The sequence below is a fragment of the Peromyscus californicus genome, unplaced genomic scaffold (assembly GCF_007827085.1).
Source record: "Peromyscus californicus insignis strain IS unplaced genomic scaffold, ASM782708v3 Scaffold_3__1_contigs__length_106647218, whole genome shotgun sequence".
Lineage (NCBI taxonomy): Eukaryota > Metazoa > Chordata > Mammalia > Rodentia > Cricetidae > Peromyscus > Peromyscus californicus.
Window position 1 is genome coordinate 48,379,838 of NW_026294551.1, and position 23,771 is coordinate 48,403,608.

At 42.3% G+C, this 23,771-nt stretch overlaps 1 protein-coding gene and 2 non-coding genes across 3 annotated transcripts in view; 2 read left to right on the top strand and 1 right to left on the bottom strand.

Annotated features, from left to right (window-relative positions):
* The first annotated feature begins 291 nt into the window (after positions 1-291).
* Positions 292-369, top strand: Trnaa-agc (transfer RNA alanine (anticodon AGC)). The gene has a single exon. It is a non-coding gene; the product is annotated as a tRNA-Ala (tRNA).
* A 3,931-nt stretch (positions 370-4,300) lies between these two features.
* On the bottom strand, positions 4,301-4,407 carry LOC128123513 (U6 spliceosomal RNA). Its single transcript, XR_008222694.1, has one exon. It is a non-coding gene; the product is annotated as a U6 spliceosomal RNA (small nuclear RNA).
* A 4,259-nt stretch (positions 4,408-8,666) lies between these two features.
* The window catches only part of Pafah1b1 (platelet activating factor acetylhydrolase 1b regulatory subunit 1), a 68,187-nt gene continuing 53,082 nt past the window's right edge, over positions 8,667-23,771 (top strand). The window contains exon 1 of the mRNA XM_052756100.1: positions 8,667-8,779. The gene's annotated coding sequence lies outside the window, so the exon portion shown is untranslated. The remainder of the gene's footprint in view (positions 8,780-23,771) is intronic.

Sequence of the window (23,771 nt, forward strand, 5' to 3'; positions counted from 1 at the left end):
ATACCTAGTATTCCAGGAGGAGGACAGGTTAAATATGTTTCCCTTGAAAGATGCCTGCAAGTATAACTTTCCTGGCTTCTCCAGTGCTTATTTGTGTGAACAAATACTTTTTGCCCTCTACACATGTGTGTCCGTGTACCGTGTGTGTGCCTGGTGCAGGTGGAAGCCAGAAGAGGGCATCATATCCCGTGGAACTGGAGTTACAGATGGTTGTGAGCTGTCATGGGTGTGCTAGGAACAGAACCCAGGTCCTCTGGAAGAGTAGCCTGTGTTCTTAACCGCTGAGCCTGGGTTGGGGATTTAGCTCAGTGGTAGAGCGCTTGCCTAGCAAGCACAAGGCCCTGGGTTCGATCCTCAGCTCCAAAAACAAAACAAAACAAAACAAAAAAACGATGTGTACCACCTTAATCGCTGAGCCATCTTTCAAGCTCCCGACTTGGTGGGTTTTGAGACCATCGTTTGGAGATCTGGAATCTAGGCCTTCCTTCCTCTGTATGGTCAGTGCAGAGAGGACTACCAGAAGAGAGTGCCCCGAGTGGGAAAGAGCAGAGTAGTGAAGGGAGCCGGGAAAGTGCTCTCCTAAAGATGAAGTCATTGACTTATACCTCCATGCAAAGACCACTAACAGCAGCCTTGTAGTTTATGGGGCAGGACTCAACTGTCAAGGTGTTCAAAACCTTGTAGCTTATCTTTTTAATTTTATGGCTCATGCATTTTCTTCCTGCTTCCCTCTACCAACCTTCAGCTACCTTCTCCCTTTCTTCCTTTAAGCTACACTGGTAACATTTCTTCTTCCCCTGATTGGATTTCCACAGTTATAGTGTGTATACATATATGCTCTCTACCTGGATAGATTTCTTCTCTTCCAAATCTGTATTGTTTGCTCTGGTAGCAACTAGTCATATGTGGTTGTTAGGAGTTTAAAAGGTGCTTAGTGCAGACTGAGATGCGCAATAAGGTAAAATACGTGCCAGCTTTCCAAAAACTGATCCCAAAGAAACATAGAAATTAACCTCAAGCCAAATGCAGTGGTTGGGAGGTTAAGTGAGCCAGGGCTCACTTGGGCCTTGTACATGGTAGGAAAGTGCTATATCATTGAGCTATATAGCCACAGCCATTGAGACTCAAAACAAAACAATACAGAAGACAACAGAGGAGCTCCAGGGTTTTTTGTTTTGTTTTGTTTGAGACAGGGGCTAACTATGTAGCCTAAACTGGCCTTGACTTTATGGCCGTCCTAGCTCGGCCTCCCAAGGGCTGAGATGACAGGCATACATCAACCATTCTTTGGTTCTGCTGGGATTGCAGGCTTGTCCAGTCATACCTGCTTTAACTTTTTCATTTTTTTCAATTTGGCTGCCACAGAATATACAAATTATATGGTCCATATTATTTTACCGTTGGGAAGTAGTATAGATTTAGTAGGAAGTTTTGACTCTTGCTATTAAAAAGAGTTTCTATATATGTGCAAATGTGTGTGTGCACATGAGTGATGAGGACTGAACGCTTGGCCTCATCCTAGGCCAGTCCTGAAGTACATTTCCAACTTTGCATTTAGATGTTTAAAATAATTTATTATTATTGTGTGCATGTATGTATGAGGGGGCAGTTCCTGGTATGCATGTGTAGGTCAGAGGGCAACTTTGTAGACTTGTTTCTCTTCTTCCATCTTTGTATGTGTTCTGGGGCTTGAACTCAGAATCTTTACCCACTGCACAAGCTCAAGGCCTAGTGCTGCATGTTAAAATCCAAGTATTGCACTTGGGAGGCAGAGCCAGGTGGATCTCTGTGAGTTCGAGGCCAGCCTGGGCTACCAAGTGAGTTCCAGGAAAGGTGCAAAGCTACACAGAGAAACCCTGTCTCGAAAAACCAAAAAAAAAAAAAAAAAAAAAAAAAAAAAAAATCCAAGTATTCCTGGGTGGTGGTGGCACATGCCTTTGATACCAGCATTTGGGAGGCAGGGATGGGATGATCACTGAGTTTGAGGCCAGCCTGGTCTACAAAGTGAGTTCCAGGACAGCCAGGATTGTAGAAAGAAACCCTGTCTTGAACCCCCCTCAAAAAAAATAATTCATTTAAGACAGGGACTGGGGATACAGTTGGAACTATAGACACATGACATTAATCATGTCCAACTATACTAATTTTTTGTTTTGTTTTGTTTGTTTCTTTTCTTTCTTTCTTTCTTTTTTTCTAATTTTTTGAGACACAGTTTCTCTGTATAAGCCCTGGCTATCCTGGAACTCACTCTGTAGTCCAGGCTGGCCTTGAACTCACAGAGATCTACCTGCCTCTGCCTCCCGCGTGATGGGATTATAGGTATGTGCCACCACACCCAACTAAACTATATTAATTTTTAAAATTTTTTATTTTTTTTTTATTTTATGTGCATTGGTGTTTTGCTTGCATGTATGTCTGTGTGAGGATGTCAGATCTTGGAGTTACAGACAGTTGTGAGCTGCCATGTGGGTGCTGGGAATTGAACCCAGGTCTTCTGGAAGAACAGCATGTACTCCTAACTGCTGAGTCATCTCTCCAGCCCCATTAATTTTTAAATATATCCATGAAAGAAGATAGTCAGCAGTTCTCGGATATTCCAGGGTAGTTCTATTATTCAGGACTGTTGAACTGTGTTGCTCGTCCCATTTCTCCAGGACTTCTAATCACTCCATACCTTTAGTGGGGCAAAGAACAAAGGGCAATTCAGATTTTCCTTAAGGAATGAATGTTAACCTTTTAGGCACTATCATGGTATAATGGTTTCCTTTTTACTTTTTTTTTTTTTTTTTTTTAAAGCGCTAACACGTGTAATGACAATTTTAATCCCAGCACTAGGGAGGCTGAGGTAGGAGGCTCGTGTGTGTTCTGGGTCAGCTTTGAGCTACATAGTGAGATCTTACTTTAGATAAACAAGTATGCTGCTTTTGACGTAAAATAACATGCTAAATCATTAGTATGTGAACTAATAGGATACATAACCGTGTTAAATAATGTGGAGAAGAAATGTGTGGAAGTACAGATGACACAAAATCTGCTATGACTTTCTAATTGTCAAACCTGGTACGTGAAGTTTCACAACTTAACTGTCTAGTATATATATTAGGAATTTGTCACAAATAACAGGCGAAATAACAGTATTATAAACATGATTTTTTTTAAAGATTTATTTATTTATTATGTATACGGAAGAGGGCGCCAGATCTCATTGCAGATGGTTGTGAGCCACCATGTGGGTGCTGGGAATTGAACTCAGGACCTCTTGAAGAGCAGTCGGTGCTCTTAACCTCTGAGCCATCTCTCCAACCCTATAAACATGATTTTTAAAAAAGTTTTTTTTTTTTTCCTGGTTTTTGGAGTAGGGTTTCTTTGTAGTCCTAGGTGCCCTGGAGTTCTGTAGACCAGGCTGGCCTTGAACTCAGAGACCTACCTGCCTCTGCCTTCCAAATGCTGGGATTAAAGTCATGCGCCACCACTGCCTGGCTGCTTACTTTATTTTATATGTATGAGTTTTCGGCCTGCATGTATGTCTGTGCACCGTGTGGGCATGCTTGGCACTCAAGGAGGCCAGAAGAAGAAGATGGCACTGGATCTTCCGGAACTGGAATTACAGAAGTTTGTGAGTTACCATGTGGGTGCTGGGAGTCAAACCTGGGTCCTCTGCAAGAGAAAGGACTTTTAACTGCTGAGCTGACTCTCCAGTCCTCAACACGATTTTTAAAAAAATTCTTAAAATCAAAAGGCAGGGTCAAAAGTGTATGTTCTTCATTTTGTCTGATGTTTGGAGACAGGGTCTCGGGAAACCCAGGCTGCCCTTTAACTCCGTGGCTAGCTGAGGCTGACCTTCTGCCTCCACCGCTTGAGAGCTTTGATTAGGGGTAAGTGCTACCAGGTACTGGGGATTGACCCTAGGGCTTCCCGAATTCTAGATAAGCATTTTACCAACTGAAATACACCCCCAGCTCCTCCTTAGCCATTTTCAAATATCTATTTTATTTTTTTAAATTTATTTTTCTTTTATTTGCATTGGTGTTTTGCCTGCATGTATGTGTGAGGGTGTCAGATCTTGGAGTTACAGACAGTTGTGAGCTGCCATGTGGGTGCTGAGAATTGAACCTGGGTCCTCTGGAAGAACAATCAGTGCTCTTAAACTCTCTGAGCCATCTCTCCAGGCCCCTATTTTTATTTTTATTTTGCAATACAATTCAGTTCTACATATCCGCCACGGATTCCCTTATTCTCCCCCCTCCCGCCCCCTCACCTTCCCCCCAGCCCGCCCCCCATTCCCATATTTTAATTATTTTAAAATATGGAATGCTTTATGAACTTGTGTATCATGATTGTACAGGGACCATGTTAATTTTCTCTATATTGTTTCAACTTTAGTATATATGCTGCCAAAATGAGTACTAAAATTCCTGTCACAAAGACTTTTTTAAAAGTTTTCTAAGGGTTAATCCTTTATCCACTAGGTACACACTAACTATCAGGCATAAAGGGAAAGGAAAGATATTTTACACTATGCTTGGCCTATGCAGTGACATCCTAACGAATGCCATACATCCTTTGGTATTGTTTATATTAGTACTTAAATTTTATTTTTTAATTATTATTGTGCATAGGTCATTGTGGGCATGAGTATACCACAGAGTATGTGTGTAGGTCATGGGACAACTTGTGGAATTCAGTTTTCTCCTTTCACCAATGGATCTGGGGACAGAACTTAGGTTGTCTCATCAAATGCTTTTCCCTACTGACCCATCTCCCCTGACCCAAATTCAGTTTTCTATGTATATTTTAAAGGTTTTTGGATTATAAATGTTCCTTCTCCATACTCCTCGTACAACTAAGCTGAGAGTCTGACTCTGTTAATTCCCTTTAATTTGTTTTTATGTCCTCCCAATGTTCATGACACATGAGGATGTCATGACGCTGAGAAGAATGACTGGTCTAGTTGGATCCACCCACGTTGACATATCTGTGCCTTGTGGAACTGTAAGTACACGAGTTAATGAGTGAGAATCTCCTCGCGTCGGTCCCCTGTCAGTTGGGTTATAGTGCTCTTCTAGATGGACTTTACCTTATATAACTCGAGTGCCCCAAACTTCTTTCCATCTGCTGATTTCCCTGTCTATGATTTTCACACCCAACATTGGACATTTCTTATAAATTATAGAGGTCTCAAAGGATTTGTTTTTGTTGTTGTTGTTTTACATGAGTGATTTTTCTTTTGTGTGTTCATGTTTATGTTCACATGTGGGAGTTTGCTTGGACATGTGTTTGGAGGGTGACATCCACCTGATTTTTAGTAGAGTGCTGGGCATCCAACTCCGGTCCTCATGTTTGAGCAGCAAGAAGCTTGCCTACTGAGCAATCTCTCCCTAGTTCCTCAGAACAAAATTTTAGCACTTTTACCTTTGTAAACAGATTTTTTGCTCTGGCCATAATTTAGAAGATATTTTGTTCTCTCCCCAGTAGCAATATTTTTGGAGTGTTTCTTTCAGTAAGTTTATTTGCAGAATTGTTTAAAGTAACACTAATTTTCCTGCAGCAATTGAAACAAATGTTCCCCTTTTGAAAATGTCTGCTGGAAAAATAAAGATCTGTAATTCAGATAAATGGTGTTTGTTATATTATACTAAGGAAAACACATGTTATTTTTTTCCCCAAGAAACACTATTCAAGATATCCATTAGTAAATGTTTCCTGGGTAGACATAGGTTCTATATAAGTCCTTATGAATTATGATTGATATCACAGATGTCCTGATTCTCCATTTTCAGTATACAAGTGTTTATTAAAAATGGAGATATAAGCCGGGCGGTGGTGGCGCACGCCTTTAATCCCAGCACTTGGGAGGCAGAGCCAGGCGGATCTCTGTGAGTTCGAGGCCAGCCTGGACTACCAAGTGAGTTCCAGGAAAGGCACAAAGCTACACAGAGAAACCCTGTCTCGAAAAACCAAAAAAAAAAAAAAAAAAATGGAGATATAGCCGGGCGGTGGTGGCGCACGCCTTTAATCCCAGCACTCGGGAGGCAGAGCCAGGCGGATCTCTGTGAGTTCGAGGCCAGCCTGGGCTACCAAGTGAGTCCCAGGAAAGGCGCAAAGCTGCACAGAGAAACCCTGTCTCGAAAAACCAAAAAAAAAAAAAAAAATGGAGATATAGTGTTAGCAACTAACTGAAAAAACGCACAGAACTGTAACACAATTGCTTTCACATCAAGTTAAGCATATAACAGTTTTCTGTTCAGAAAAATTATAAACTAGGGAGAAACGTTTTATATCTTCCCCAAAAGGAGATCTATTGTTTTTTGAAGGATTGTTATAAAAATAAAATTTGATTTTAATTTAGTACATAATAATGCAATACAAGTTTTATATCTTTCTAACTATAAAAACCTGTGCTCTCAAGGCCTATAGGAGTTAGGGTTACCTATTTGTATTAAATTGATGTTTAACAATGTGCTTCCAAGCAATTTTGTTGACTTTTAGAGGATTCATTTAAAAAAGCAAAGAACTGATTCACTCAGCTGATTAAATATTAAGCACAATATCAGACAATATTAAATATTTTAAAAGATAAAAATGAAAGCTGGGTGGATTCTTAGAATAAGGGATGGTCTAATTTACTGAATGTTTATTGGCTCGTTTTGGATGTAAGTAATAGCATCAATCCTCTGTGCCTCCTTTCTGACTAGAGAATCCTAAAACTGAAACCCTGGACATGGCCTTCTGACGATTAGTGGATTTAGTTTCTTGTGTTGATGAAGGAAAAAAACCAATCTCTGCAGGCCATTGGCTCACGTTTGTTTTTTCAAGCACTTCCAGAGGTAAAGACAACCCATCCCAATACAGAGGTTGGCTTTGGCACTAGACAATAATGGTTCCATGAGTTACCTATGAGACCTCATGGAATGATGCATTAACAGTGCAACATCTAATTCTCCCAAAACCTTACAAGTCAGTCTATTCCAACCTTCTTTCTGTCCTTTCTCTTTCAGCAAGTACCCTACTACTGAGCTGTGTCTTCACCCTTTTAAAAATGATAAATTAAAAACTTTTGAGTTGCCCAGGTTCACTTGTTTATTTTTTGAGACAGGGTAGCTCTATAGCTCTGTCTGGCCTGGAATTCACTTTATAGATCAGGCTGGTCTTGTACTCAGAGACCCACCTCCAGCTAAAGATGGGCGTCACCATGTGGGGCTTATTATTTTAAGATAGGGTCTTACTGTGTCCACCACGCTGGCCTTGAACTTGTGGCAATCTGACTGCCTCTGTCTCCTCACTATTAGGATTACAGATGTGAGCCACCATAGACCATTTATTACTATTATCATTATCTTTAAAAAAGGATGTTTCCGAGGTTGGTAGATAACTTTTGAGCCTCTACGATTCTCCTGCCTCCCAAGTAGCTTGGGCAATGTGCCACTTTGTTTGGTTACTAGGTTTATTTTATACTGATACTGAGGCCCAAAAGAGATAAGGTAATTTAGTCAAGGTCACACTCCTAGCCAGAGGTGACACCAGGATTCATAGGGGCGATGATAACTCTTCAGCTTCCCAATCACAATGCACAATATTTATCTTCATAAAATCAGTTAAGCCTGAGTCTGTATTTCGGGAGAAAACACAAGTGACTAATCAAGTAATCTCATTCAATACTTCTTATAAAGATAATATTCGATATTGAATTATTTAGAGCCCCAAACCTATCCTTTCAAAAATCAAGTGTCTCTTTGTGGAATAAATTGACAACAAATTCCCCAGACTTGTCATCAATATATCAATTCATAATTTAATAAAACGCAGACATGCCTTGTAGGGATAAAGTTCCAGGTCTTTCTGTGGACGTCAGTTTCCAGAATCTCTGATGTGTGCGTGTGACTAAGGAAAAGAATAGCTGAATCACATCTACAGGCAATTCCTTCCAGTTAAAAATCTGTAACAGAAAGGGAGACAAGGCAGTCCATCTGTCTTTTAACCTCAATGGCTCTTTGGCCCAAGCCCACCAACCTACCCCCGTCTTTTCCGGAGTGGGTGGGGGGAGGGATGGGGAAATAATCCCACAGGCTACAGGCAGAAAAGGAGCAGCCTGGCCCGGCTCGAGGCAGCCAGGGACCCGCGGTCCGCCTGGGCAGAGGAGTGAGGGCCAAAGCAGAGCCAGAGTTTGTGATGAGCCCCAGCAGTCGGACAAGGGGCTCTTCCCAAGGGTACAGCCGGCAGAAGAGCGAGAAAACCTGCGCCGGCGGCGCAAGCTCAGCCACCGGCCGGGGTTCAGCAGCATCCAGCCCACCCTGCAGAAGGGAGCGCGGCCCAGGCTCGGCCCAGCCCGCGCATGCGCCCCAGCACCTCCGCTCCCCTCCCTCTTCCTGGCGGGTCTGGGGCGGCGGCAGCGCGGTGACGTCAGGGCGTTGGGGCAGCTCCTGTGACAGACGGAGCTGGAGCGGCGGGGCGGCGGCGGAGTCCGGCGGCCGAGATAGCGAGTGAGGGAGCGAACGAGCAGCGACCCGAGGGTCCAGGGAGCGAGGAGGAGCCGGAGGGGAGTGCTCGGGCGCGAGCGAGAGGACGCGCGAGCGCCGGGCTAGGGCTCGAGCCCCGGAACGGCCGAGGAGCCCGCCCGCGGCCCTCCCCTCCCCCTGCCCGGGACCGGGCCCAGCGCGCCATCCTCCCCCTCCCTCCCTCCCTCCCTCCTTCCTCCCTTCCCTCTCCCTCCCCCTCCCCCGCCGGTGGATGGGAGTGAAGGACGGAAGAGGCCCTGCGGAGGCGGCGGTGCAGCGCTCCGGTAAGGTGGCGACGCTCTGCGTCCTCCCCTCTGTCTCCTCCACCGCGCTCGGGCGGCTGCGGGCCGGGCTGGCGGCCTGACGATGTGGCTGCGCCGGTCCCCTCCCTCCCATTCTCCCCTCCCCCTGCCGCCGCTGCCTCCTCCTTCTTCTTCTCCTCTCCTCGCTCTCAAAATGGCGGCCGCGACGGCCGTTGAGTGAGCGGCACCGAGGAGGGGGGGCCTGGTCGGGGAGGGCGCTGCCCTGGCTCTGGTCCTCGGGCCCGGGCTGCAGGCTACCCGGGCCGCCGTGGCTTCACCCGAGGCCGCTCGGGCTGCATCGCCCTCCTGCCGCCGTGACTTAGCAAGAAAAGTATTCTTGGGTGGGAAGGGCGTGGGGAGCAGGTCGCTCTCTGATCTTAGGGAAAGGGCCCAGCCCTCCTGGGCCGCGGAAGCGAGCCCCGCAGTCCCCACCCCTCCGCGGTCTGGCGGCTCGCCGCCGGGGCTCCGGCAGCCACCAGGCCTGCCTTCCAGGCGTCTGGTTCCCCACCTGTCCTTAGGTTGGGGGTCGACCTGAGGAGGATGGCCCGCCGCCTAGGCCCTTGGCCCCCTGGTGCGGTGGTGGTTCAGCCTCTGCACTCAGTAAAGATCTGCAGCATCCACCCTCCAAATCGGGCAGGGTTTTCCTTTTTGCCACTGGCTCCTTGCACGGGAGTTGCCTTTTGACGTTGCTAACACTGAGCTCCGAGGCCCTCTGCTATTCCCTTCATCCCATGTCTCCATTCTGTTAGGAAACGCTGTTGACTATTTACCCTCTCTAGCCTCCCAGGTGAGAAAACGTTTTTGAGATGGTGGGCTTGTTTTTTACTACCTCTACAAACACAGCCAAGAGGAGAGATTTCACTGTCTTGAAATGAGAGAAAGCAAGGTGCTTGGCTTTATTTGTTATTCTGCTTTTTTTTTTTTTTTTTTTTTTCAGTGACTTAGCAAGAAACTCCTTGGGAGGAGGGCAGGAAATTTTCCGTTGAGGTTGAGTTTGGATCTAATTCCTATCAGTCCTTTGGTTAAGAAATTGTGTTTGAAGAAGAGTACCGGATTTGTGGTCTCATTCTCAATGGGCGATGTCATGCCAAGGATTCCCCCTCCCCCTTTCCTTAAGAGGCAATTGCGAGAAAATAAAGATATTACTGTTTTTCCGACCTTTAGTTTCAAGCACACACTCCTTAAGATTCACAACCTTTAAAAGATCCAACAACAACAGAAAGGTCATTTTAGCAATTTTCTTTTTGTTGAGGGTGGGTTGTTTTGTGTGAATTTTTCTGGGGGTGGATCATGGAGAGACCTTGTTTGGGCCTTCATACCAGTAATATTGTCTCCCCTCTTCATTTTGCCACAGCAGTGTTTGCTTAGTATTCCCCCCCCCTCCTTTGCAGTAGAGCTTGATTGCTGCAGGATTCAGTCCCTTAATCAGGAATATTTTTAGTTGAGTACGCCAGTAAAAATATGTTGAATATACATTAAAAGCTCTAACTTTAAAAATTGGTTTGGTTTTAAGGCTCTTACCAGCTTTTATTTCTAATGGTTGTCTTTTAGGACATAGTTCTGCAAAATAATTGGCAGTTACAAATTGCAGTTTTTATTAAAGCAGAATATATATTTAGGGTAATTTATTCTTTCATGGTCTATTTAAAAGATCATTGTTTGGTTTCAGAGGGAAGGATTTCCTACAATAAATTTAAAGCTGGTATATATAATTTAAAAGTCAGATAAAGGAACCCAGCTTTTCACAGAATATTTCTGCATATGTTGGTTTTGATGGAGCACACCCTGTTTTGGTACATCCTCCCACCTCCTTAAAAATGGGTTAATATTTGTGGATGCTGTGAACAGCCATTGAGCCGGGAGGATTGGGTGGAGTAAGGGAGCGACAGCAGAAGCTGTGAAACGCTCGATTGCCCTTTCATCTCATTTTCTTCATCCTTATACTTTGTAAGGTTATTTGATACTAATTGTAGCTACAACAAAGGGATTTCTCTGTTGTAAATCTTACAAATCTCAGGTTTTCCACCTTTTTTTTTCCTTCAAGAAGGGCATTGAATAATGGAATAAAAGCAGCATCCATGCTCTAAAGCAAGTACTTATTGTCCACCTGTGTGTATATATGTGTGTGTGAATAAAACATCTACATATATGCTCTAGTTAATTTTTTTTAATTATTCTAGCCAAAAGAGTGCTAAATTAACTAATGCCACGAATATTTGGCAACAAAAAGCATGGTATACTGCAAAAAAAAAATCTAGTTAAAAATACTTGTTTTTAGGTTTTTTTTTCCTTAATAAACATCAAAGATGAGAAAATACAGAGTAGTTGTTTTGTGTCAAGAGCTCTTTAAATAGACCTTTTCTCTTGTGTTGCCTCTTGCATAGGACTTTATGTGTAATAAAAGAGCATAGCTCACTTGAGTGTCTTGTGCTTCTTAAAGAATTTTAAAATTGACAAATACAATTTTGATGAACCTTATGTTTGTAACTTCAGATATATTTTTACAATTTTTTTATTTTTAATGTAGCTAGAAAGTCAAAAGGCTATTCATGGGTGATAGATGAGTACATTGGGATTAGTGTTTCACTGTGTTTTGTCTGACACATCCCTGACCCTACTATTTCTAGTTAGTGGTGAAGCCTTACCCCACCCCTGCTCAGGAACTTACTGATAATTTGTTTGAGAGTACAATGTATGTGTGCTTATGTTTTTGGCAGGTGTCAGAATCTTGCTTAGTTCAAAGAAAAGAGTTTTAAAAATTATTCACAATCCTATATTTATAAAAACTCTAATGAAGTTGGTATGAATTTCTTTTTTCACTCATTCATGTGTGTTTGTGTGCACCAACTTACATGGGTCATGTCTTTTCTACCACCATGTAGGTCCTGTGGATTGAACTCGTTAGATTTGGTGGCAAACATCTTTATCCACTCAGCCATCTTGCCATCTTTTAAAATGGGGTCTTACTGTAGCCCAGGCTGGTGGAGCTGGTCCTGACCTTGAACTTCCAATAGTTACCGTCCACCTCTGCAAGTGCTGGGGTTACAGGACACTATCTATGTAGCCTTAATTAAAAAGTACTCACTCCTTTTGTATCTTAATGGGGCCTCTTACTGCCTCTTTCTGCCTTAGAAGCCTTCTGAGTGCTGTAAAAGGGGTATGTGTGCCACCATACTGCTTTCAGTAGTATTTGGTATTTTTTTTCCTTGAGACAGAGTTTCTCTGTGTAGTTTTGGTGCCTGTCCTGGATCTTGCTCTGTACACCAGGCTGGCCTCGAACTCACAGAGATCCGCCTGGCTTTGCCTCCCGAGTGCTGGGATTAAAGGCGTGCGCTACCACCGCCCGGCTGGTGTCTATTTTTAAGTTATGTTATATACATAACTTTCTGGATAAAATATCTCTAGCGTGAAAAGTATTTGTTTCTGGGAATGAAAAGTCAGTATCTCATAATTGTTGGTTTTCTAGTTCAGAAGATCCATATTGTTATGTTGTATTTAAGAAAAGGAAAGTAGCCATGTGGTGGTGGCCCATGCCTTTAATTCCAGTACTTGGGAGGCAGAGGCAGGCTAATCTCTGTGAGTTTGAGGCCAGCCTAGTTTACAGAGCAAGTTCCAGGACAGCCAAGGCTACACAGAGAAACCCTGTCTTGGAAAACCAGGGGAAGGAAAAAAAAAAAAAAAAAAAAAGGAAAATAGTGCTGGTGAGATGGTTTAGCACTTGCTGCTAAGCTTGACAACGTGAGTTTGATTCCCAGTACCTACATGGTAGACAGAACCATCTCCCACAATTTGTCCTCTGATTGGCACATATGCATACTAATAAAAAAGGAAAAAAATGTTGCTGTCTTGTATTATATACGAAGCTACCTAGATATCTGGATGTTCATGTGTGTAAATGACTTTATGCTTGTATTTACATCTGGTTCGTATTATCCACAATCACCATCTCAGTGAGCTATAGATATTATAGATCATGTCATTATTATGGTAGAACTGTCTTTTTTCAGTTTTATTTTTGATTATGTGTATGTGTGTGTGGCTAGTTATGAGTATGTGCAAGTGAGTACAAGTACTAGAGATGTTGAATCCCTGAAGCTGGAGTTCAAGGTAGTTGTGATCTGTCCATGTCTTCTTCTTCTGTGAGAGTATAGTAAGTGCTGTTAACCATTTCTCAGGCCGGGCGGTGGTGGCGCACGCCTTTAATCCCAGCACTCGGGAGGCAGAGGCAGGCGGATCTCTGTGAGTTCGAGGCCAGCCTGGGCTACCAAGTGAGTTCCAGGAAAGGCGCAAAGCTACACAGAGAAACCCTGTCTTGAAAAACCAAAAAAAAAAAAACAAAAAAACAAAACAAAACAAAAAAAAAAAAAAAAAAAAAAAAAACCATTTCTCTCTCTTCTCTCTCTCTCTCTCTCTCTCTCTCTCTCTCTCTCTCTCTCTCTCTGTGTGTGTGTGTGTGTGTGTGTGTGTGTGTGTGTGTGTGTGTGTGTGTGGTCTGTGGAAGTCAGAGTACAGCTTTCAGGAGTTGGTTCTCCTTCCACTGTGAGTCCTAAGGATCAAACTCATGTTGACAGTCTTGGTGGCAAGCACCTTCACCTTCTGAGCCATATGCCAGTCCTGTGTGATAGAGCTATCTTAAGTCTGTTCCAGCACCCGGGAGGCAGAGAGGCAGGTGGCTCTGAGGTCAAGGCCAGCTTGGTCTTCATAGTGACCATCAAGATACATAGTGAGACCTCCTGACTCGAACAAACAAAAAACACCCCCCCCCCAAAAAAAAAACAGCCCAAAGCAAAATATTTTACAAAGTGAATGTTCAGTTCTGAAGTTGTGATACAGGTCCATCCCTCCCACACCCTCCAACCACTTGTCTTCCCCCCCCAACCCCCTTAAGAACTTGAGGTTAGTTGGCTTTAAATGAAGCTGGTTAAGGCTGTATTTGTTTTGTGCCTGAGGGTAGGGTTGTTGGGATTGGAACTCAAGGCTTTCCTATTGGATGTTCTCCACCACCACTAAGAAGCTACACCTGGACAGAATTTTTACTTGCTTCTAATAGAAGTCTCTGTTGCTGGGTGTGGTGGTGCATGCCTTCATTTGGGAGGCAGAAGCAGGTGGATCTCTGAGTTCAAGGGCAGCCTGGTTTACAAAGTGAGTTTCAGGACAGCTAGGGCTGTTGCACGGAGAAACTCTGTCTCGAAGAAACAAAAATAATAAAATAAAACTAAAAAGCAAATGAAGTCTCTGTCATGAAAATATTTAATGACAGATAACCTGTTTTGTTTGTTTTGTTTTGTTTGTTTTTCAAGACAGGGTTTCTTTGTGTAGTTTTGAAGCCTGTCCTGGAACTCTGTAGACCAGGCTGGCCTCAAACTCACAGAGATCTGCCTGGCTCTGACTCCAGAGTGATGGGATCAAAGGCGTGCACCACCACTGCCTTTAAAAAAAAAGAATCATTTACTAGATATAAAGCAAAGAACAATCAGACTGCAACCCACAGAACCAGGGAGGCTACATAGCAGGGGGGACCCTAGGATGACTGTGGCTTATAATAAGTTTTGGTTTTACTCAATCACTAGGCAAGCCTTAGTGAAGCATTTCACTATTAGTATAAGAATTTATACTGTATCAAGCTGACAATAGAAAAAAAAATAAATTAAAAAAAAACCGAATCATTTGAAGCGGAAATTTTTGGCCACTGTTTTGTCTTGTGCAATACAGCCATTTTTTTATTTGACAAGTTTCTCTATTTAAAATAAAGCTAGATTTTCACAATGAGAAACTGAAGAGAGAAGCAAATTTCCTTTCATTCTGAAGATGCTTAACTGTAAGTTGAGTCCTAGTTGTGAAAAGCCATTTTGGGAGATGTGTATTTCTTTTCTTTGCTTGGAGGTGGAGTCTCCAATAGCCCAGACCTTAAACTCAAAATATAACTGAACCTTGCCTTTAACTTCTCCTTCTCTTGCAGTCTTCCAAGAGAAATGGGTATTTCATGAAGAAAGATGCTATAACACATTGTGTAAACATAATGAGTCACTTCACTGAAGTCTTTTTGGATTGTTCTGACAATTTACATAGTCAGTTAAATAGAACTATAATTTCTATTAATTTTTGTCATTGGCACAGGAGTTACAAATTTTAGTTGGTATTTGTGCTTTATGGCACAGTCATGATAAGTACTTATTTTGGTTGCCTTTTCTCTTTGAAAATGGGTGGCTTTGGTTAAGACAGGATTACTCTGTCAGGGATCTTCTAAACAGTCTCTCAGCTATTACCGTTTAGCTGTGTCCAACATTTGCCTAGTGTGTCGCTGTTGAATTTGGTACCCGTTTCAACTTATTTTCTCATCTTTTAGGTAGATGGGTATTTTCATATATGAGAGAACTAAAATTCCACAAATTTTTTCTCCTGAAGTCACTTAGGTAGTAGCTAGAGTGCCACTTGGGTGCTGACTTGCATGGTCAAATGGTTCCTTTTCATAGTGATTAACTTCTTTTGAAAAAGTTTACAAAATACTTAGTTTTTGAGCATTTATACCATGAAGCACAAATATTAAGGGCACGTAGTCAAACAACTACACAGCACATGTCACTCATTTAAGAAGTAAACATTTTTACATTCTAAAATTCTCACAGACTCTCATAATTTAAAATTTACATTTTATTTATTTAATTTTGGGTGTGGGAGCACGCTCCACATTATGAGTTGCAGAAGTCAGAGGACAACTTTTGGGATTCTATTCTACTATTTCAGTCCCAGAAATTAAACTCAGGCATCGTCAGTAAGCAGCTGTATACCCTGAGCCATCCTGCCAGCCCTCAAAAATCTCTCTCTTTGTTTATTTTATTTAAATACATTCACATTTCAGGGGTATAATTTAAAATGTTTTCATTTGACTGGTGTAGTTCACTAGCTTTCATTGAGCAAGCTCAGAGGTTAATGTTTTGCTGCTTCTATTTAAAATAAGCCTCGAGGGGCTGGGGAGATGGCTCAGTGGTTAAGAGCACTGGCTGCTCTTCCAGAGGACCAGGTTCAATTCCTAGCACCTACTTGGCAGCTCGAAACTGTCTGTGACTCCAATCCCAGAGGCTCCAACACCCTTACACAGACATACATGCAAACAAAACACCAATGCACATAAAATAAATAATTAAAAAAAAAAAAAAGAAAAAATAAGCCTTGAAGAAAACAAAAGTTCTGGAGGCTGGGAAGTCCAATATCAAGGTGCCAGGGTTGGTGAGAGAGCTTGCACCATTATTTTGCAGAGGCAGCATATGCTGAGATAGATCTAGTGTGTACACTTGGGTTTCTCTTTCTTTTCTTTAACCTATCCTCTATCCGTTTTATCTTAATTTTGAAAATGGTGACTGGAGGGCATTTGTTAACTTTGTTCCTGCATTTTGCATGAATAGACTTGCAATGCCTAACATTGCTTTAAAAATACTATTTTAGCCAGGTGGTGGTTGCACATGCCTTTAATCCCAGCACTTGGGAGGCAGAGGCAGGTGGATCTCATTTGAGTTAGAGGCCAACCTAGTCTACAGAGTAAGTTCTAGGATAGCCAGGGCTACAAAGAGAAACCCTGTCTGGAAAAACCAAAAAGCAAACCAAAACAAACGAAAAAACAAAAACCTAGGGCCTTGTGAAATCTAAGCATGTGCTTTTATCACTGAGCTGCACTCCCCAGGCCAAATAATTTTAACTTTTGAAAACATTATAAAAAGTTGTATGTTTGGGGCCAGCAAGGTGGTTCAGGTACTTACTAAAAGCACTTACTGTGCAAGCCTGATGACCTGAGTTGGATCCCCAGAACCCACATGCAAGTATAGAGTCCTTCCACACAGTTGTTTGCTGACCTTTGCAGCTGCCTGCACCAAGGCATATGGGCCCACATGGATACATCATTCTTGCAGACAGGCACAGAATAATAAAACAAAGTTTTATGATTTGTACCTTGTGGATGGTTGAAATCGGACACAGATGGCTATGTGTTTTTCTTTCTTTCTTTTCTTTTTTTTTTTTTTTTTGACACTGGGTATTGAACCTGGAGCCTTGGGCATAGCATCCTAGGCAAAGTGTTCTATCACTGAGTAGTATGTTTAGCTTAGTTATTTTTTTTTAAATTCTCTTTAATTTATTTTCTGGAAGTAGGGCCTTACTATGTGTTCCTAGCTGGTCTTGAACTCATGGAAATTGGCTGTCCTCTATCTCCTGAGTGCTAGGACTAAAGATGTGTGTCATCATGGCTGATGTTTTCTGTAGAGGTCAGTTTTTTTTTTCAGCCTTTTTCCTCTTTTCTTTCTTTCTTTTTTTTTTTTTTTTTTTTTTGGAGACAGGACTCAATGTGTAGTCCTGGCTGGCCTGGAACTCACTATGTAGGAAGGAGTGGGCCTTGTACTCACAGATATCCGCTTGCCTTTGCCTTTTAAGCACTGATACTCAAGGTGCATGTCACCATGCCTGGCCCACATCTAGTACTTGAAGCCCTGATTGCTTGGGTTATGGGCTCAGTTACCACCCTGTCTAGTAGCAGTTGCTAATTTTTAAGTTAAATTTAAAAATTAAAATACAAGGTCTCGTGTAGCCCAGACTGACCTGAAATTAATGGAGGATGACCTTGAACTTCTGACTCTTCTGCCTTGCCTTTTAAATGGTTCTCCCCGCCCCCCCTTCTTCCCAGTGTTGATCATTCAACTTAGTGCCTCACACAGACTAGGCAAGCTGCCTATTATTGGGCCACCCACCTATCTTCTGCCAAGTCCTTAAAGGACATCTTCTATTTATGCATCATTTCTTTCTTTTTTTCTTTTTTTTAGTTTTTGGAGACAGGGTTTCTCTGTGTAGCCCTAGCTATCCTAGAACTTGCTCTGTAGACCAGGCTTGCCTCACAAATGATCCATCCACCTGTCTCTGCCTCCTGAGTGCTGGGCTTAAAGGCGTGTGCAACCACCACCCGGCCTTATCCATCCTTTCTTACTTTTACTTTATCAAGAATATGCTGGTACCAGTCATAGGAATGCTAGCACTAGACTGGTCTACCTAGCAATACCCTACTCAAAAAACAAGCAAACCAAGGGTGAAAATGAGACTGGTATTATTTGGTATTTCTTGACCCCCCACCCCCAATACTAAGGGACTTGAACCTAAAGTCTTACATATTAGGCAAATGAGCCACACATCCCCAGCCCTCTTTTTTTTACATTTATTCACCTACTTGTTTTTAATTTATTTTGTGTGTATGCATGAGTATTGAGGTGTGCATGTGAAGATCAGGAAACCCCTTGTAGGAGTCTGTTCTCTCTTACCCTATCTATGGGTTTTAGGGATCAGACTCAAGTTCTCAGGCTTGGTGGCAAGTGCTTTATCCTTTGAGAGTTTCCGTGGCCTCTAGTTCTCTTTTTGTTTCTAGATAAAATCTCACTACCCAGACTGGCCTTGAATTCACTGTCTAGCCCAAGCTGGTTTTCAATTTAGGATTCTCCTGCCTCAGTCTCTTGAGCTGATGAGATGGCAGACTTGGTGTCACAAAGCTAGACTAAGTAGCTTAATTTTGAAAGGTACAGAAAAGCTATACATTTAGTGTTAGCAGAAAATTAAGCTGTTGAGTAAAGCATGTACTTGGTGCCAGGTATCAATCTGAGGGTCTTCCCTGTTAGGCAACTGTTTTATCACAGGCCTGTGTGCATTAGAGTGGGTTTTCTGTTTTTTTTTTTTTTTGTTTTTTGTTTTGTTTTTTTTTTCCCCCTCCTCTACTCCTCTGATAAGATTGGTTAGATTCTTTTGTCTGTCTGTTTTTCGAGACAGGTTCTCAGTGTAGACCTGTCTGTCCTAGAACTCACTCTAGACCAAGCACCTTGAACTTGGAGATTACTTGCCTCTGCCTCTGGAGTGCTGGGATTAAAGGCGTGGGCCATCACTTCTTGGCTCCCTGGTAGGATTCTTATTTTTTTCCTTTTTTTTTTTTTTTTTTTTGGTTTTTCGAGACAGGGTTTCTCGTGTAGCTTTGCGCCTTTCCTGGAACTCACTTGGTAGCCCAGGCTGGCCTCGAACTCACAGAGATCCACCTGCCTCTGCCTCCCGAGTGCTGGGATTAAAGGCGTGCGCCACCACCGCCCGGCTCCTTTTTTTAGATTGATTTTATGTGTATGAATGTTTTGCCTGCATGTATATATTCATGCCAGGTACCCACAGAAGACATAAAAGGGTGTTGGATCCCCTGGAACTGTAGTTATAGGTGATTGTGAGCCACCATGTGGGTGCTAGTAATCAAACTCAGGTCCTCTGTAAGAAGGAATGCTCTTTTTTAATTTTTCCATACAGGGTTTCTCTGTAACAGTCTTGGCTGTCCTAGAACGCTCTTTGTAGACCAGGCTGGCCTGGAACTCACTGAGATCCACCTGCCTCCCAAGTGATGGGATTAGAGGATTGTGCCACCCCCGCCTGGCAGAAGGAGTGCTCTTAACTGCTAAACCATCTTCTTCATCCCAAGATTTTTTTTTTTTTGGTTTTTCGAGACAGGGTTTCTCTGTGTAGCTTTGCGGATTTTTTTTTTTTAAATAAGAGAATTACCTTACTATGCAGTTTAATCATATGCAGTCATTTTTATAGGTTTGTTTGCTTTTTTTTTTTTTTTTAAATACAGGATCTTGGTGTTTTATTGGGGGGTGATGTTAAGGCAGGGCCTCACCAGTATCTCTGCTTGGCCTGGAGCTCTGAGAGATCCATCTTGTAATGTAGTCTAGTCCAAGCCTGCAACTCCTGCACTACAGCAATCTTCTTGCCTCAGTCTCCTGAGGCTAGAATTAAATATATACCATTATATCTGGCCCCAAATAAGATTTAAGTACTTCAGTTAAAAAATAAAAGGTTGGGCAATGGTGGCATCCGCCTTTAATCGCAGCACTGGGGAGGCAGAGGCAGGTGAATCTCTGTGAGTTTGAGGCCAGCCTGATCTACAAATGTGAATTCTAGGATAGGCTCCAAAAAAAGCTACACAGAGAAACCCTGTCTCGAAAAACAAACAAACAACAACAACAACAACAAAAAGTATTTTGACTAATTAGAACCTGAACATTTGTTTTTAATGCCATGTGTGTAGGAGCCCTCAGAAGTCAAAAGAGGTAGGATTCCTTAGAACTGTGGAGTTACAGGCAATTGTGATTTACCATGTGAGAGCTGGAGTCCCATCAGGGTCCTGTGCAAGAGCAAGTCTTTTTTTTTTGTGCCAGGCAATTTCTCTGTGTAGCTTTGGCTGTCCTGGAGCTCACTCTGTAGACCGGGCTGGCCTTGAACTCCTAGAGATCCTTCTGCCTCTGCCTCCCAAGTGCTGAGATTAAAGGCGGATGCCACCATTGCCCACCATTACCTCTGCCTGGCTGAAACAAGTCCTTTACCACTGATCCAAAGCCATCTCTTTAGTCCCCCCTTTATATTCTTTGTTTTGTTTTTTTGGGACAGAGTCTTTATATGTAGTCCTATACTGGAACTCTTGTAGATCAGGGTAGCCTTGAACTCGCATCGATTCTCTTGTCTTCTACTTTCCAAAAGGTGTGTGTCACAGAACTCAGCCCTTTTAGACGCCGGCGGCCGCGCCCCCCCCCCCCCCCCATTTCTCTGTGTAGCCTTGGCTATCCTTTAGATTCTTAATAAATGATTAGTTAGGAAATTTAGTGCTTATATAATGTGTTTATATCAGTGTTTTGTTAGAAACGTTGTGTATGTTTGTTGGGCTAATTGCAGGACCCATCAGATGATGTTTGAAAGATGAATTTTGAAATGTCTCTTTAAGAATAAGTAATTGAAGCTGGTGATAGTGGCGCATGCCTTTAATCCCAGTACTCAGAAGGCAGAGACAAGAGGATCTCTGAGTTGGAGGCCAGCCTGGTCTACAAATCCAGTTCCAGGACAGCCAAAGCTATATAGAGAAACCCTGTCTCGAAAAACAAACAAAACAACAACAAAAGAATACGTAGTTGGAGCAGACACTGGAGAAGATCATCTAGATGGTGGAAAGAGCAACATATTGGTACACAGTATGTAAACTCCTTGTATGTATGCTGCTGAAGTTTGGGAGAGGAGATTGTGGGATAGACTGGAAAATTATATAAGCCAAGTTGATATTATTTCTATGTTCTCTATAGCTAGTAGGCAATCTGGAAGTCATTAAATAAGTTCCAGCAAAGGCTAGCATTCGGATCCATTGTGTGTTATATAGTCTATGTGGATGGCAACAAAGATGATTGATTGTAGTGTGGAGGTCACAGTTTTTCAGGAAAGAATGATTACTGCTTGAAATATGATATGATAGTGACCATGAAGATTGTTGACTAGAGAAAGGATTAGGAAGTAGAATTGTGAATGCTTGGTGTAGTATGAAGAGAAAAATGTAGGTAGTTTGTAGCTTGAGTGAGGAAGTAGAATTGAGAAACAATTTACACAATAAAAGGAGTTGTATAGGATAGTAAATAAAACTGCTAGATAAATTTTCCTAAACCACATCCAGTTTTCATTTTCTTTAAAAATTTTTGTATGTGAATGTTTTGCTTGCATTTATATCTGTGCACCATGTTTGTGCCTGGTACTACTAGAGGCCAGAATAGGGTGTTGGATCTCCTGGAACTGGAGTTTGAGAAGTTGTGGGTTACTGGGAATCGACCAGGTCCTCTGGAAGACCAGCCAGTGCTCTAATATCTCTCCAGCTCTTTTTTTTTTTTTTTTTAATTACTTATTTTTTTTTTTTTTAAGGTATGGGCAGGCCAGATTGGCCTCAAACTCTCCTTCCTGAGGGCTGGGATTATGTTGTATGGTTGTAACCTGTTCTTGAGTCACTTTATTGCATGAAACTCAGCCCCCCATGAGGACCCCCCCCTTTAAAAAAAAAAAAACTACGTCTCAACATAGTCCTGGAAATCCTGGAATTCACTGTGTAGACCAGACTGGCCTTGAACCATCTGCTTGTCTCTGCCTTCCAAGTGCTGGGATTAAAGGTGTGCACCACCATTGCCCAGCCACTTTCTGCCTTTTAAGAAAATTATTTGCCTGTAATCCCAGCACTCAGGAGGCAGGAGCAGGTGGATCTCTGTGAGTTTGAGGCCAGCCTGGTCTACAGAGTTAGTTCCAGGACAGGCTCCAAAGCTACAGAGAAACCCTGTCTCAAAACAAAAAAAAAAAGAAAAAAAGAAAATAATTATTTGATGATTTCATTTAAGGGTATAGTGTCATTGTCATTTCCACACCCTCTCAAGCCCCACCCCCCCCCTTTTTTTTTTTTTTTTTTTGGTTTTTTGAGACAGGCTTTCTCTGTGTAGTTTTAGTGCCTATCCTGAATCTCACTCTCCAGAACAGGCTGACCTCGAACTCACAGAGATCTCCCCAGCTCTGCCTCCTGAGTGCTTGGATTAAAGGCGAGCCCGGCAAGCTCTATCCTTTTTATTATTGCCAGCCATTTCTCTGTAGTTTAGCCTTAGTAAGCTATGGTATGTTCAGTGCTACTTCCCAGACCTCTTCATGGTACTTTTACTCTGTATAGTCCTTCCTCTTAACCTTTTCAGCCTAAATAACAGATTGTCCTTTTCTAGGCAACCTTTCCAAATTTTTTTATCTGAAGAAAACCTTTTCTTTGAATTCATGATGTGGTGCCTTTTTTTTTTTTTAATAGCTTGTAAAAAATGTTTCATCTCATGTATCAGATGAGTCAGTGCATTTAAATAGCCTGGGGGCAACATCTAGCACAAAGTAAGTACTTGGTAACTTGATTGTTAGAGTGGCAATAATGAAGATCATTTTTAAGATGAAGTGATGAATAGTTTACCTGTACTTTTACCATTTTGTGATGTTAAAACTGATTGCTTTCTCAGTGCTCGGGCAGTGTCTCTTTCTTTGCTTTTATTACTGTTGTACCACTTCACTGTTTCTAAGCCATATGAGGGAAATCTGAGGTTAGTTACCCTTTACATCATTCTTTTCATTAAACCTTATTGTGAGTATTTGAGTCATTTGGGTAGTACTAACCTTAAAGAAATGGGCAAAATAGGCTTTAGGAAGTTTGACAATTTGCTCAGGGTCAGTTTGTGAATGAACAGGATGATTTTTTTTCTTCTAGTGATGAGAAATTAGGGCCTCACATGAGGCACACATTCTACCACTGAACTATACCTCTAGGCCCCCAAAGTGATATTTAAACCATGACTGCTTGACTCAAATTCTATGCAGCAAGACATCAGAACTGGTCAGAAATGGTGGTTCCTGCTGGGCAGTGGTGGCACCCTGCCTTGAACCTCCTCCCCCAATAGGACTAACTTAATCTGCCTGTAACAAGACCTATACACAGCCAAAAATATTCTTAAAATTTTCACTTCTTTGGGATTTAATTAATTAATTGATTTTTTTTAATTTTTTTATTTTTTGAGGAGGGTCTCTACATAATCTTGACTGTCTGGAACTCACTATGTAGCCCTGTAGACTAGGCTGGCATTGAATTTAGACATCTGCCTGCCTCTGCCTCCTGAGTGCTGGGATTAAACTAAGTTTTATTTTTAAATTATGTGTCTGTGTTTGGGTTTGTGCATGTGAATGCAGGTGCCACAGAGGCCAATTCTCTGGAGCTGAAGACAGTGTGCGTGTTGGGAACCAAGTTTGGGTCCTCTGGTAGTACTCTTAACCTCTGCACCATCTCTCTAGCACCTTTTTGTAGCTGGAGAGTTTTCTCTCCGGGTCCTGCCAAGCCCCGGCAGTCCGACAGCCCACTTATAAAATAAACACACAGACGCTTATATTATTTAAACTGTTTGGCCTAATGGCTCAGGCTTCTTGTTAACTGTTCTTATATCTTAAATTAACCCATTTCTATAAATCTATACCTTGCCACGTGGCTCATGGCTTACTGGCATCTTCACATGCTGCTTGTCATGGCGGCGGCTGGCAGTGTCTCCCCGCCTCAGCCTTCCACTTCCCCCAATTTTCTTTTCTTTGTCCCGCCTATACT